Source organism: Chelmon rostratus, chromosome 22 (genome assembly GCF_017976325.1).
Source record: "Chelmon rostratus isolate fCheRos1 chromosome 22, fCheRos1.pri, whole genome shotgun sequence".
Lineage (NCBI taxonomy): Eukaryota > Metazoa > Chordata > Actinopteri > Chaetodontiformes > Chaetodontidae > Chelmon > Chelmon rostratus.
In genome coordinates, this window is record NC_055679.1 from 15,366,498 (window position 1) to 15,381,935 (window position 15,438).

Here is a 15,438-nt window from a genome sequence, read left to right on the forward strand (position 1 = left end):
AATTTTTCATTTTCCTACAAGTGTACACACCATTCCCTACAATAATGATATATTTTAGAGGAATGGACTTGGGTGGTTGCCATTTTTTTTTTTTTTTTGCATAAGCAGCAGTAATCTCTGGAACTGATGCATTAGAAGTCTGGAAAGTGAGGACCAAAGGAGTTTTAATCAGGCAGAAAACATGCTGCTGTTTAGCTTTTATACAACCCAGCAGGACTATTGACGTAAAAACTCTGAATCTCGCTCATAATTACTCCCTGTACCCTTATCGCCACAAACTACAAGAGAGGATAAGGGAGGAAAAGCACAAGAGGGGGAAAAGAGGAACAGATTCAGCGGAGTGTGTTCATCCACTCGGCCGGCAGCACTACAGTCGACTGCGGCTCAGGCCGGGGACGTTCAGGAATATTGAGGTCGCGGGCCGCGCAACTTACGATAAGCAGGGCTGTGAAAATGTACCACGGCCTTCCATGAACAAACGGTGACCACTTCTCTTCTTTGCTGTGGCTGCGTCAGTGTGCACAAGCTAGCATGTAGCTTGCTCGTTAGCAAAAGTTGTTTTAATGAGCAACCTATGAAGTTCTTCAATCATCTACAACTGTGTGCCAAGCATATATAGCGTACGTTTTTTCAATTTTCCAACCTTCACTTAGTTATTTTTGTGTTGCCGGGCAGAGCCACGCCAGGTTACTATCCCACAATGCTTTGAGAGGCGATTTGCTTAAGTCCCATGATAAATCAATAAATAGGGGTGAACTTTAATTTGGTGTTGCTACACTTTGGGAGAATAAAAAACGGACAACTCAACCGTCAGAATTTCACTTTTCTCAATAAAAACATTAATAAAATCTGACATGTTCAAACCAGCCACTACCAAGGTCAAGCACTCTGTTTGAGTCTGTCTTGTTTTAGATCCTGAATGAGTCCAGACTGTGACGAAGCAAATCACAGTCTAATTCAGGCTGGAGAAACGAGCCAACTCTGGCGCTCGTCCTTGGCTGGGTTCAAGAGAGGTTTTGGTTAAACACATCTTGATGCAGACCGCATCTGGACCTGGACCACCAGCGTGAAAGCCCCTGATGGAGAACTCGTCTTGTTTAATGTAAGAGCATCAGCGTCAGCCGGTGAAGGCGCAGCGTTCCAGAAGCTGCCTTTGATTGGTACCTTTAAGTGCATTTTTTAATTGGCGTGTAGGATTGTGCTCTTTAAAGCGAGGTATGTCTAAGTATAGAGAGGCATGATTGCAGATGGGACCACAGCGCTGCCAAAGGCTCTGCTGAGAACCTAATAGTCTCCGTGGATCACAACAATTTTCCTTCCTAACTTGTTAAATGAGACCTGAGAGGTATGATGAGTGGGTGTGCGCAGAAGAAAGTGAGACTTCCACACGTTGAAATTAGATAAGACTGAGTGTTGACTCCTTTTTGTCAAGCGAGGCTTTGCATCAACTCCACAAAGTGACCGCTCCTCTTTGGTTTCTCGTCGGCTTGGCAGCAGAAATAACTGAGCACAAACACCAAAGACGGAAAGTGTGAAAAGTAGAAAAACGGTATTTGGACACTTGTTAGTGGAAATCAGCGCTTATTGAAGAAATACGGAGCAAGATGAGCGCTTTCACACCTTAGCACCTTATCTCACAGAGGGATATAGCAATCCACTGGTTGGAAAAAATGTGTTGAATTATCTTACAATACCGTTTATTTTAACAAAAATAGTGAAAATAGTGATATTAATGAACATAATGCTTGTCTCAGGACTTAGATATAGCGTGTGAGATTTTAAAAAAACAAAAACATGCAGTGGGATGATGGTTAAGCTTCGTGTGAAAGAAAAAAAAAGACATCAGGCGTATGAGTTTTTGACTAAGAGAGGGGCTTTCCTTTAAGCCGATTGACTCGGGCAGCATGCAAAGGACATGCTAATAACACTCAGGTGGAGCCACTGCAGGCTCCGCTGGACGGAATTCAAATGGACGGCTTTGTAATGTGAGAAATAACATGCGGCTCAATGAGTCAGCTGGGGGGTACGATATGCACGGTGCAGGGTCTGTGCATTGACACGCCGTATTTAAAGCACGCGAGCTAAATAGATCAGCAAATGCCTCATAAACGTTTCCTTAAACTCTGTTTCCTTCCACAATGGAGAGGCTATTTTTTCAAAACGCCAGGAAAGTTGGCATTTTATCAGGCGTTGAGAGGCTGAGTGGCTCGTTTGAAATTTGTTGATCTACAGTAAACAAACATGGGCTCACACACACACACACACACTGAGCGGCACAGCATGCAAACAGACCCAGCATGCAAACAGACACAACAATGACCCTGTTACCCTTTTTTGACATGGTTAGTTGAAAACTGTTTCGCAGCTCTTGGATGCAAATAAAGCCGCAGAGAAAAATGCTTGAAATGATATTAATAGTCAACCAAATAATTCCACTCATTTTCAACACGGGCCCTGTATTCCTACTTGGCAGCACATCATGATTGCATTCACTTAACTGTAGAGCTTTATCTGAATTTTAAGTTTTCCCTGAATCTTATCTTTCCTTTAAACTGTGTCTGTTCTGATGCTACAACACAAGCTGGGTGCTGTGATGCTGCATCCACCACAGATGTTCAGCGAATACGAATCACCAACTGGGGCCTCCGAAATGCCACAATTATCTGCTGAACTTCATTTTTCCACATAATTAGCTGTTACTAAGAAAGAAGGGGGCACAGTGTGTCTGCTGTAGCTCATTTGTGTTGCAAATCAGAAGTATTTTTATTGTGGTTAAAGCTGCACTAATTAATACTTTTATATTAGTAAGGAGTTAAATGAGTATTTGCAGTATGAAAGGGGTCACACGTAGTGAAATTATCATAGAGCGTTGCGGTTTTTCTCAGCTCGGCTAAGCGTGTTAGCGTCTTTTAGCTTATTGTGTTGATTGTGCAACATGCAGCCTTACTGTGTTAGCATAAACCCACCGTACACCACTTGCCCAGCACCAAAAGACAAACAGAAGAGGTTAGCGACAAGCTAGTGCAGCATTTAGCGGCTAAAGAGCTAAATATTTCTCTTGGGAGCTGTTGGGCACCTAAAAGAAGGGTGAACATTAGACTTTAATTCACTTATGGCTAAAAACAGGAATCCAAATGATTGCTAATGTAGCTACGTGTCCAACGGATGTGCAAACATGCAACTTTCTGCTAACACGCTAGCCACAACAGTTGCATAATGTGATATTATGTCAGTGTCGTTTGCAGCTTGTCCCCAAATGGCCAAAAAAGCAAGTTTCCAGGAGTTTACCTGCAGTTATAATGGTAGGAAATAAGAAAACAAGGCTTTGGCTATTTAAAAGAAAAAAACCTCTGGAATTACCACGACATGATAAAGACGTCTTGAACAAACTAAGCTTTAAGCGTGAAGAATTTAATTAAAAGAGGCGCTTTACTAGTTGAGCGCAGAGGGTTTATTTCTCAGCTCGACCGTGACAGCAAGTTTTTTCTTTTTTGGTTGTTGTTGTAATTCAGTGCAAAACAATAAACACTGGAAAAAGAGTTGAATTGAGAAATAATTAATGTTGATATGGGAGTGCGGCTGCAAACACTGTCCCCCTTTTTAAATGAATTATATATGCCGATCAACGTGGCAGAAAGCGTGTATTCAAAGGATGGTATTGACCTGTTTGGCTCGTCTTTCAGAGACGTCCACTCTTTTGCGGCGGGAACCCGATCGATCTGCGTTACCTGTGAAAGTGTCTCAAGTATTGACTGGCTTGACTTTTTTTTTCTTTTTTTTTTATTCCTGTGGGCAGTTTGCAGAGTAAGCACAAAGTCAGTGTGTCTTGTTATCTCTCTCACTGGTCCCAGAGCAAACAAGACTCTTGTAGAAGTTTACGGCCATTTTAAACACTGATATATGGGCTGCCTCCACTTCCCGCTTTAAGAGCCACCGCACAAGCTCATTAAGAGCCACTGGTCCTGTTTTTATGACGACAGAACTTGTTTCTGTTTGCCGCCTCGCACTGCTTCAGTATAAAGATTCTTGATTATAGGTGTGCTTGAGTGGAGACGGAGAAGAAAGTGAAAGAGGGCACAAAACAAAAGGAGGCAAGGAAGAGGAACGAAGGCAGAGAAACAAGGAAAGCAGAAGTGCTGGAAACGTACCCAGAGACAACAGGCGCTACCAATTAACTCGCTACAAGAGTTACGACTTTCTCTTGAGCTCTCACATTGGCTTCAACCTTTTGACCGCTCATCTATAACTTAGAGACCATTAAGTGCCTCGCAAAAGTAAGCCTCTCGTTATAATTGCTTCAAATATTCATGGCTTCCTCACAATCAACTGTAACTTTCTCAAAACGGTTGGTCGGATGTGCAGCTGTTCCCCTTCGCACAACATCTATTAACTAGGTAGCTCTCAGCACCTGGCCTGTTCTCTAAAAAGTGGAGTGTGGCCATTAGCGAACTTAAAACTATAATCCACCCAAATGCAGCCGCTGTGGGCTTGAAAGGGAGCTGTTTAAGTCCTTCATACAGAACAGCAGCGATAGTCAGCTTGAACTATTGTCCATTATAATGCGCTGCAACAGAAGTTGGTTCTCAGAATACATTTTGACAAAGATTAAATAATGAAATCGCTGATGGCAAAATTGCGTTAAGCTGCTTTGGCTTCACGGCCGCAGTTTTCTCTGAAGTTAGGGTGTAAAACTCTAAACAATACTCAGAAACTCGTTGGTTTGATGCTAAAGCTGAGTCGACATTTGGTTGCACCATGTAGACGTCAGGTTTAACTTGACTGCTCGGTCCTGAAGTCCAAAATAATCAACATATTGTTGCAGAAAATTATGTTTTTACTTCCTGTGGACAATCAGAGACAAGCGCTATTCTACTATTCTGCAGTTTTTATTACCGTGTCATCTTTCCCGCCCAATCGTCTTTGAACACTTTGCTACAGAACGGGGAAGAGGCTAACGGCTAAAAATAGCTAATGTTAATCACCAAGCATGAACACAAGCCACGTAAACTTTCTAAAATGCATTGCTAGTGCAAAATAGTGACATCGAGTGGTGAAACCATCAACTACAACGCAGGTAATATAACGGTCTTAGTGAGTCTCACCTTTGTTAGCCTTAATGCTATGTTGACATTAGCTGGGTACTGTCACGGAGAACGTGTTGCAGAAACTACGACAGCAGCAGTACAAGTAGCTCCTCCTCATCCTCCAATGACAGGGAGGAAGATTGACTGGGGTAACATATTTTTAGATTGGGAAATTGAAAAATACGAATCAAATCAATGCAAAATGATACAGGTGCACAGATGTTCACGGTTAGCCGAGCTGATCCGAAGTGCGCTGACCTTTATGGACGCAGCCAGTAGCGATCTACTGCTAGCAACATTAGCATCATAGCTAGGGGGGCCCCGTTTACTACAGCACCAACCGGGGTGGAACCCGCAGTGCAAGGCCCTTGTTTGTTTGTTTTTTTTTATGTAATAATGGTGAATACACCTTCAGGAAACCTCTCAACAGGTTTGTGTAGCGATATGTCGCAAAATGCTCTTCATCTAGCGCCATCATCATCATCATCAATACTTTTGGTTCGTCTGCAGGAATCCAAAGCTGCCTTCTGTCTCGACACACTTCTAGATGGCCAGGATGAATCTTCACAGACAAAAGTTTTTCTACAGTTTTGGCAATAATGCAAGCAAGGAAGCCTCCAAATTAATTACTTTTTCCTTTACAGCATCTGTCATCCGCAACAGCTTGCCTGCATGACGTCTCTCTCTTTTAGCTGATTAACTCCCTTCAGGGCTTTGTGAAGGCGGCAGGTATGTTTCCCATCTGCAGTGTCTAATTTAAGTCAGGCACAAAGTGTGATTACTCACACCAGATCCGCCGTGGATAGCCGATTAGGTCTCGGGCAATCAGCGCCGGGCTGTTGCACGCAAACTTTCGCACACTTTAGTTGTGTTCTGTCTCGGTTGCTCTTATTACACACCTTCCCGGCTTATAGGATGATGAGTGATAATCATCAGAAGTGTTTGTGTCTCACATGTCCCCAGGACATCATCACCTTACAGTTCACTCATGAGGAGGAGAGAGAAGTTCCTGCTGTTTTATGTCACGAAAAACCCAGAAAATCTCCTCAAATGCATCATTTTCTTTCCATCTAGTCTGATAGAAGTCACATCTAAAGCATCACACAGTTTGTTATCGAAGATGTAGCCCAGTCTCACTGATTTGCGTCGAGACGAGCAGAGTTCAGAGTGCATGAATGGATCAGAAGAGAGTGAAAAAGGTGATTTCTTACTAAAGATTTCCACACCGGCTTCTAAAGTTAGAGATTTGAGGGTAACCAGTGGAGTTAAGACCCTTTCTAAACCCTGCAAAAGCTCAATATAAAAAGATAAACTCCTAAATATCTAGTTCCTAGCAGGAAAAGCATTTTATGACAATCGTGCTCACATGTGAATAACATAAATCACCACTACAGCACGTTTTCCAGCTTCCAGTCATCGCCGGTGTCAACCAACTCCTTTCTCCCTCCCGTCTGCCAAAAATACGAGTTGATTTTTCCCTCCGAGCCACAGTCGGTGTTTTGGCTGCTCGCCAGTCGGCACTCCACACTTCTGCCGCTCCTCTTCTCCTTTCCCAGGGACTTCTGATGAGCTGTGAAAGAGCATCGATGGACTCCTACAGTGCACCTTCCACGTCTCGGGGAGATTGTAATCACGGGCACGGCGTTTTTTTTTGTTGTTTTTTTTTTCCACCCCCTCGCACATCCAAGGCAAACTTATTCATAGGGATAACAAATAGGATCCAGTCTCTGCGGCCTAATGAGGAATCAGGAGTCATCCGTCTGAGTAAAACCCTCAAAACCCTAAATCCTCTCAATTTTAGAAAAAATGAAGAATATGTATTCTTAGCTACCCGTCCTGCGAGGTATTGTGGTCTCCTCATTATGTGTAAACACACTAAGCGATTGCTGACCATAAAACGTTCCTGGTGGTAATAATAAAATCCAGTTTAAACTGACCCATAAATATAAACACAGAGCTTGACCGTCTCCATGATTTCTAATTAATTGTGCCCAATAATTTCCCTTTAGATTTGGTCGGCGATGCTTAATGTTATCCCTCAAACTTCCATTATATAGTCTAAAATAAAAGGCACTCCCATCTCTCATTCGTCCTCTGCTGGCTTCTTATTACACTCATCACAGCAAGCGATTTAAACTCAATGCACCGGCACGTCTTTTTTCTATCGCGCTGCCGCTGTCCATACTGTTAAAGTTGGTCCGCGGCCGTGAAGCCAGCGGCGTTCTGTAGACAGGAAGCAGCGCATAACGAGGACGGGAATGAATGAGCAGATGAACACAATGTGGGTGTTTTTTTTTTCTTAATCACCACCTGGAAAGATTATGGCCATTGCTGCAGCTACATGATCGGTATGGGGATAAATTATAATAGTTAAAATCACTGGTTTATATCAGGGTACACATGTTCACTATTAACTGGTTGCGTATCAGCATGCTTATAAGTAGCCTCTTGGATCATTATTAGTCATTATAAAGCACTTATTATACCCTTATTCTGCATGACTAAATAACTACAAGTCAATTAACTAAGAGTTTTCCCTCATTAACCTCGTAATTACTGCTTATTGTTAATAAGAAATTGGTTGTACATGAATTATTACCCGTAATAACCATAACCCCTGGGTTAATGCCTTGATAAGTGCTTTATCATGACCAATATGCTACTACTATGCTAACTAGCTGAGCTGATGGTGCAGAGGTGAAGTGGTGCTTGTAGAGGTGTAAATGGCGTATCCCCACCTCTGGGCAGGGGGGATTTGCTGTATACCTGCCTAAAAATAACCAGAGATACAGAGATCTGTGTACACTTGCAGAGCAAAGCTGCAGCTTATGTTTCCATATAAAATCTCCGTGGGAACAGTAATTAGTCGGCTGCAGACGTGTGCAGACACTGAAGGGTCACAAGTAGATGTCACTTTATTTTAAGGGGTCACGAGTAAAACAAGGTTGGAAACCTGTTACTAGTCGTTTAGCCGGCTAATCATTTCACCACTGTAGATATCACATGTGGAATCAGATCTGTTGCTGCTGCATCACTGCAGTGGGGGTCAAAAGACCAGAGAGGCGAGCTCGCGGCCGGAAGGTCGCCAGCTCAATCCCCCGGAGTGGCGGGATAAATCTGGAAAGAGCTGCTCAGCGGTCAGCCGACTAGACCGAGCAGCTTCCGGGTGTGAACGTGATCTGATTACCTGACGGGTGCTTTCTTCGAGAAAAGACAGATCATCACGGATCCTCGGCCGCCGCGGGGGTTCATAATCAGCGCTGGAAATCAGCGTAGGGTAAGTGCTTCCCTCCCTTTTCCACCGGGTTTCTACAACATTCACTCGCAATGCTTTCCAATTTCCTTTGCACTGCCTCGCTCCACTTGCAATAATCAATTTCAATTTCTTATTATTTAGAGACAAAGGGAGCCGCGCTTGGCTGACAATCTTTGATCTAGCACCAGTTTGCTCCACAGTGCTTCATCATTTGCACCGCTAACGTGGACCACCTTCTCATCCTCCTCCAGCCTCCCTCGCTCTCCACTTCATTTTGTGCGGCCACCACCGCTGATGGAGCTCATCGCGGGTCGGATTTGATTACGGGAATCAGTGGACTTGTGCCAAGTGCGATCTGGTCAGCTACACAGCCTGCACATTTTCACCGCACACTTCCAGTTTCCAGCTTGCTGTCGTGCACACAATATGAGGCGACAGCGTGTGGAAGCAGATGAAAAAAAGCATTTGCATTTTTATGACTCACGCTATCTGTCCGTCATTTCCCGTGAAATCTCACTCTGAATTTTTGCATTGTAACTTAATGACGCACCAGGAGCAAACACAAGCGTTTATGCAACCGCTCAGACAGAAAAATAACAGAATTCTTTTGTCCAGAGAAGCTCCTATGAGATCTTTATTCAGTTAATAATTCAGCGACAGAAACTTTTCCGAAATAGCTGGAGCTGCTGCCTGCACACATTCGGCACGGACAAAAAGTCTGTGCATAAAGTTTTGAGGCAATTTTCCATTCTGATGGCTGTACAGCACTGTCACAGAGCGTTTGCTTTTGCTCTAATCATCTCTTACCAATAATTAGACAATGTTCTTGGCTCTAGCTCACATCACACACACACACAGCTCCTGGTGGGCCTTGCTTTTTCTGCGAATTACACTTCTTGGGGGCAGTTGTTGTGATTTTCAGTTGTCTCCGTATGAAATAGCACAGCCTTATCTGAGCAGGAGACAATTTAAAAGTTAAAGACGGAAGGCGATGGGGAAGAATAAAACTCAGAGAGGAAAACACACAGTTTTAACTTTTAAATATCCCCTGTCTGCTTGCAAAGGCAGGGTTTCCATTATGGGCGCAACAGCTGCCAGAATCAGACGGATTTTAAACATGTAATCTGAGTATTTGTCTCACGGCTCAGTGCAGCAAAAGGCCAAATTGCCTCTTACGGTGGATTTTTATATCAAAACAACTGTCTCGGTGAGTCATTGCGGCGCACAGCTTTTGCTTTAGGTGAGGTATTTAGAGGAAGATCCTCTGCACAAACACAAAAGCGGTGTCCTCTTCTATTCCCTTCAACGCCGTCACAGGTGGAAGCACCGCTTAAAAAGGAGGAGAGTATCTCCAACGGGGCAGACCCGGCGTAAAGCCAAAACAACAGCCTGTGTAGCACAGACAAGTGCTGGTTTGTCCTCTTTCCTTTATTGTCATGGCAAGGTGTGGGTTGGACCGCCTCCAGGTGAAGGATGGCTGACCACATCCATTTGTGTGACGCAGCCTTTGGAGCTGAAAGGTTACAAATAAAAGTACTGTATACTCTGATGATCAACGCACATATTTGTTGGTAATATTACAGCGGTGCTCATTTGACTATGCATGGATCGCATTTTTATGTTTGAGTCAAGGCCTTGGCACTAATTCAGAATTAAAGGTTTGATTCAACCAAATTACAAAAAAGCCAGATGTGTTGAAACTGTATGAAATTCTGTCAATGTCTGTTAGTTTAGGCACAAAAGGCACTGGGTCAGAGTGAGGAAGATATAATGTTTTGCCTTAAAATACAATTTCTTTGCCACAAACATGGCTGGAAAATGTCGGAAATGTCTAGCCGTCACGCCACTGCCGTGATATGCAGAAACGAATATGAATATTTCACTGTGGGGACGGGGCTGGTTTGGGTTAAAATGAGTGAGGGGACCTTGTCTGCAATAATAAACTCTTGGTTAAGGTTCAGGAATGATTGTAGTCCTAGTTCAAAGAAACCACCGATGAGTTTTGGTAGAAAACAGGAAGCGAACAGCCGCCTCATGTTAACGTCTGACTGCGCCACTTTTTAATAACTTCACTCCCTACTTTGCTCTCATGTCATTCCTCTCCTGTGATACAGCTCTCTACCCGGGGGGGAAACAGTTATTTAATTGCATGCTTTAATATTCTTTTCACCATACATATATATAGATTTCTTTCTGATTTTTATTGGAATATTTCAGCAGAGTAGTTTCTCCGTTTCTCTGCCTCAGGCTGCTTCTGCAGGCCTCTGTCCAGCACCAAACACTGAAACATCTCCCACTGTGTGATACAATATTCTGTTGTCTCGCATCTCCATGACTGTCGCATCCCCCCGACTGCCTCTCGCATTAGTCATGGACCACTTTGCTTCAGAAAGATGCTTTTTATATATGGAGAAATGGAGATTTCTGCAACACAATCCTCCAAAACAACAGAGCTGAATGGAATTTGAGCACAAAGTACACCGTTTGTACCTTCCCTTCAGAACGAGATATACGAGAATTCATTAGTGCCTTCCAAAACTACAACAGTAATACCAATCACAGCTATGGATAGGGCAAAGACTGTGGTGTAGGTAAGGTGACCAGAAGTCCCAACACACAACGTCCAACGTCCTGAATTACAAGCAGTTGTCCCAAATCCCGAATTCTGTCCCATTTGTCTTGAAAATCAGACTTTTGAAGACCTGACCACTGTGAAAAATCAAGCCAATTGCAACCAGTTGTTCAGATGACAGGCGCTTCGTTTAGCCAATTAAATTCCAAAAATGGAGATGTGCAAAATTTAAACATAGACTTTAAGTATAACGCCTAAATATAAATATACATATAGATGTTTATCTAGATACATATAATCAATGCCCCCTTTTTTGGAGAACATATCCATAGAAAACCACATGTAAAATATACATTTTCTGTGATGTTGTGTTTTTATTGACCTGGACTAAGGCTTCCTGCTGTGTTTCCCAGAATGTGACCATATGTCATTTTGGGGGATTTTGCTAAAATGACTGATGCTGTCGTCTTTCTTGGGAGGACAGTTTGTCATGTGTGGTGCTCACAGTGTTAAAAAGAAAGAAAAAATCAGCAAGTTTCATGTTTCATTGAAACTATTTTCTGTTGAAGAAATGTTGAAAAAAGTATTGAAGGAAGCTCAGAGTTGGATGTTTCAAAACCTGGATGAGTAAGGCCAAAATCATTGAATTCACACGGGGCCATAACTCTCAATTTTTAATTTTTTTTTTTTTTTACATTTGACTTTATATCACCTCATTAGCAACAGTCCAGCACACATATGGACATTTTGGGCTCTGCCTTCCTCTGTGTGTGTCTTTAGCTCCTGATTGGTAGAATCCTAAAGGGCTTCAAGACTTTCGAGAGATTTTTAAGAAACTTTGCATGAAGGCAATGAGTTTCTTTTTTCCTCTTTCTGTTAAGGGGAAAAATAGAAAGCTTTGAGTGAACTGAATCCTGCACATGCACATGAGAGTGGAGCGGAGACTGGAGTGAGATCGGGGTCCCTGAGGCGTGACACAGAGTGCCAAATCCTGCTGGTCTGCACGACTTCAACAAAGCTCCGCTGCACATCTGAACTCCGGTGCAGCAATCATCTCTATTTCAATTATCCCACTTATCTAAATAACAAAAAAACATTTCAGGCAAATGAACACGTTGCTCATCTGAAGCTTTCGCACAATAAGAGGCTGTGGGGTTTATTCTTGAGTGTCACCATTAATGACATATTCATGTATGCTACACCCCTAGCAGAGGTTTTGATGCTTTGTCCACCAAGCCACTAATGCCATCACTTCACTTAATTACCCTCAATTAAGACACTATAAAAGAATTGCAAAGAATTGCTAATGAACTAATTTGGAGACGTGGAAACATTCAAAAGGAGATCCTGGATTGAGGGCAATTAACCCCAGGCATTAGATAAGCCTCTTCACTCCCTTATCCCTTCTCTTTACATGGAGACAAAATGTGATCTTAAAGCGAAGATCCACTCTGAAATACCAGACAGCTCGATCAATATTTGCAGATTAATATCCGCTCCGTTGACCATGAATGGGAGCACAACCTTGTGGATTAGGCATTGTTATGCTTTCACACGTCCCTACGTGAGATTGATGAGAGACGTCAACCGCAAACTGAGTCCATTTCCAAACAAACTCTGCCTTCGTCTCCTAATAAGTTCACGTGACTCGATTAGAGTCGCCGGGTGGCCTCAGTCAGAGGGTTGTGCGTGGCCACAGGTCTGAGCTAAACTGTTCAGCATCAAAGGAAATGCGACTGAAACGAACCAGAAGAGGCAAAGCCAAAGTGATCAAAGCTGCTTTTATAGATTTTTAACCACTTGAAGGTAGAACCAGACCAAAATAAACGCTCAAACATGTGCTTGTGTGGGACAAGTTGTGTGGCTAATGTTTTAGCAGTTGTCACTACACGCATCCAGCAAACACGCTTCGACATCAACACTCATTTTGCAGCTGTGCTGAATGTAAGTAAATTAGCAACCGTCTTTTTGCTCTATTTTTGTCCCCACCAATTATCTTAAGCTCTTTAGTGGCTAAGCTGCAAGATGTTTTACTTTCTTCACAAGCTTCATGCTAACTTTTCCACTTGATGCTTTGCTGGTTGGTTACATTGGGCTTTTTTTGCTGAAATAGTTGGAATAAATGGAATCTGTGGACCAGAAAACAGAAAACTATTAGCTGCATGTAGCTAAAAAGCTAGCAGAGTTGGATGGTGATGCTTGGTGGGTATGAACGATCGTTTGGATCGGAGGAAAGTTAAGGTCGACAAAAAATGGGTCTGGAAAAAGAAAGCACAAGAAAATCCAAGAGACAGATTAATGCAGCGGCAAACACGTCAGTTTCTCCATGCAGGGCTTGTCCATCAGTGAGCTGGATAATGCTGAAGCTGTGGATTTGCCATGCTAATGCCGCCGCCAAACACAAAGACTAATGGCTGAACAAAACACAGAGAGCAGCAGCAGGTCACCAGACGAGCGAAAACATGCTTCAAAACGCTGACGCGTGCACAACAATGCCTTCACTGTAAATGTGCCAAACTGTGAACAGGAGTGAAAGGAAAATGAGCGTGCAGGCAGGAAGGACCGAGCAGCAGCAGCAGCGCCGCCGAAGACACGAAAAAGGAAGACGTTATCATTCCTGACTGATTTGTGAGAGCAGTTCATTAGCCTGCATATCAAATTACTGTGTGTTGCCTGTTCCCTCGCAGGTGCATCACCTTTTCCCCCGTCCTCTCTATTGATTTGTGCGCATTGTATTTCTTCTGCCGCCTCCTTTCTCTTTTTGTTCCGTAGGCCCCCTGAGAATTGCGGGACCGGCTTGTCAGCGACTTGCCAAACCTGATTAAGATAAACTGGTCCTGCTTGAGCTCGTTTACTGTACCTGATATCACAACACATCCGAGATTTTGGGTCAGGGACTCGCCGCAGGAATGGTTCACTGATTCTGCCTCTTCATGATGGAGAGTTATATGTTGCGCAGCTTCCTGCGTCGCCGAGTCGTTGTCTGAGGTCAAGTGTCAAGGCAGCTGTGGCGTTCAGCACTTCATCAACGAGCAGGATAGTCTGCTACGTTGCTCGTGATCAGAGGCCTGTAATACAAAGAAGGTATCTTCAGGTTTGACTCTGGGTTTGCAGGGTTATGATAGTTGTTCACTTCACCATGGTAACTTATGCTGCACACCTTCGATGCTCCAGATCAGGTTATGTTTTAGATAACAGATCAATATGTATACATGCACAGCCTAATGACGGATCAATTCTCTTGGAAAATGGCGTCAACATTTGCAGAAGGTCCTGTGAGGCACAGATTTTTAATTTTGACCCGTACCAGCCTTCAGCTTCCCAGATTTTCCGGGACCGCCCTCACCTTCTCGCTTCTCATTTTTTTATGAAGTGATTAAAGGATGAACCTGAATACGTCTGCTCTATCCTCCCCAGCTTGGAGGCCTCCAGAAGACTTTGCGGAGAAATCCATGGTAGAGAGTTGCTTTGAGACGCCAGGAGGATTATTTAACCCTTCTGTTTAATAATGTGGCTCATCAGGTTTTCTCAGCAGCAAGTTAAAGTCTCTCGACAGCTGTTCACATTGATTGACACGGCAGTGATCGATAAGCACTCTGTAAACTCAAGCAGGCAGGACCGAATGCCGAGAGCACATAGTCCACGAACTAACGGCGGAAAGAGAAGCCCCACTTAGCCACTAACATGAGCTGGATCCACGGATGCACTTAAAGTCTGCAACCTGTTGTATGTTTACCTTTTTCAATAAATTGAGCTTTTTATTACTGTACTTTCACTGCACTGATTATATATATAAAAAAAACACATTCCTTCTATATTCTGCTATTTCAATTCATTTAACCTTCATTATTCTGATTGTTATGATTAAAGATACAACATAGATATAGCCCGTATATACAATGCAAGCATTATACACACACTAAACCTGCAAGAAAGGACAAATAAAGACATTTTGGGGGAAAAAGGCAGAAAAAATGGGGTATTGCATGTTTTTTCTAAAGCTGCGTCCTAAAAGCAAACAAGCACAAACTCACAAGTGTCTGGTGAGGGTATTAAAGACAGTAAACTCAAGTTCTGCTGTTTATAGGCATTTAGGAGTTGCATAAAAATAGATTTTCTCACCCCTGCATTTTATTACTTCTTATATTGAGATACTGGGGGGCTGAGGGTGGGAGAGGAAGCCACAGTTCTTCTATAAGAGGAGGACAAAGACTGGGGAAGACCTAAAATGAAACATAGCCCACATACTTTTCATGCAGTCCCTTATTTAGCACCAGAATAAAGTATTTACCAAAATAAATGCATATTTCAACATTATAAAAGTGACATTTTCATATCCTTTTCTTGGCATATTGAACATTTCCCTTCAATACAGCTGAAATCTTTAAGTTATTTCGAGTGCAACACATCCTTTCGACAAAAATTAAATCCAGCTTTATGTGTTTAATATGTTGTTCTGATGCATTAAAGGCGCTATGTTACATACTAAATTGCCTCCTGCTTTTCCTCCCTGGATCATACACTTC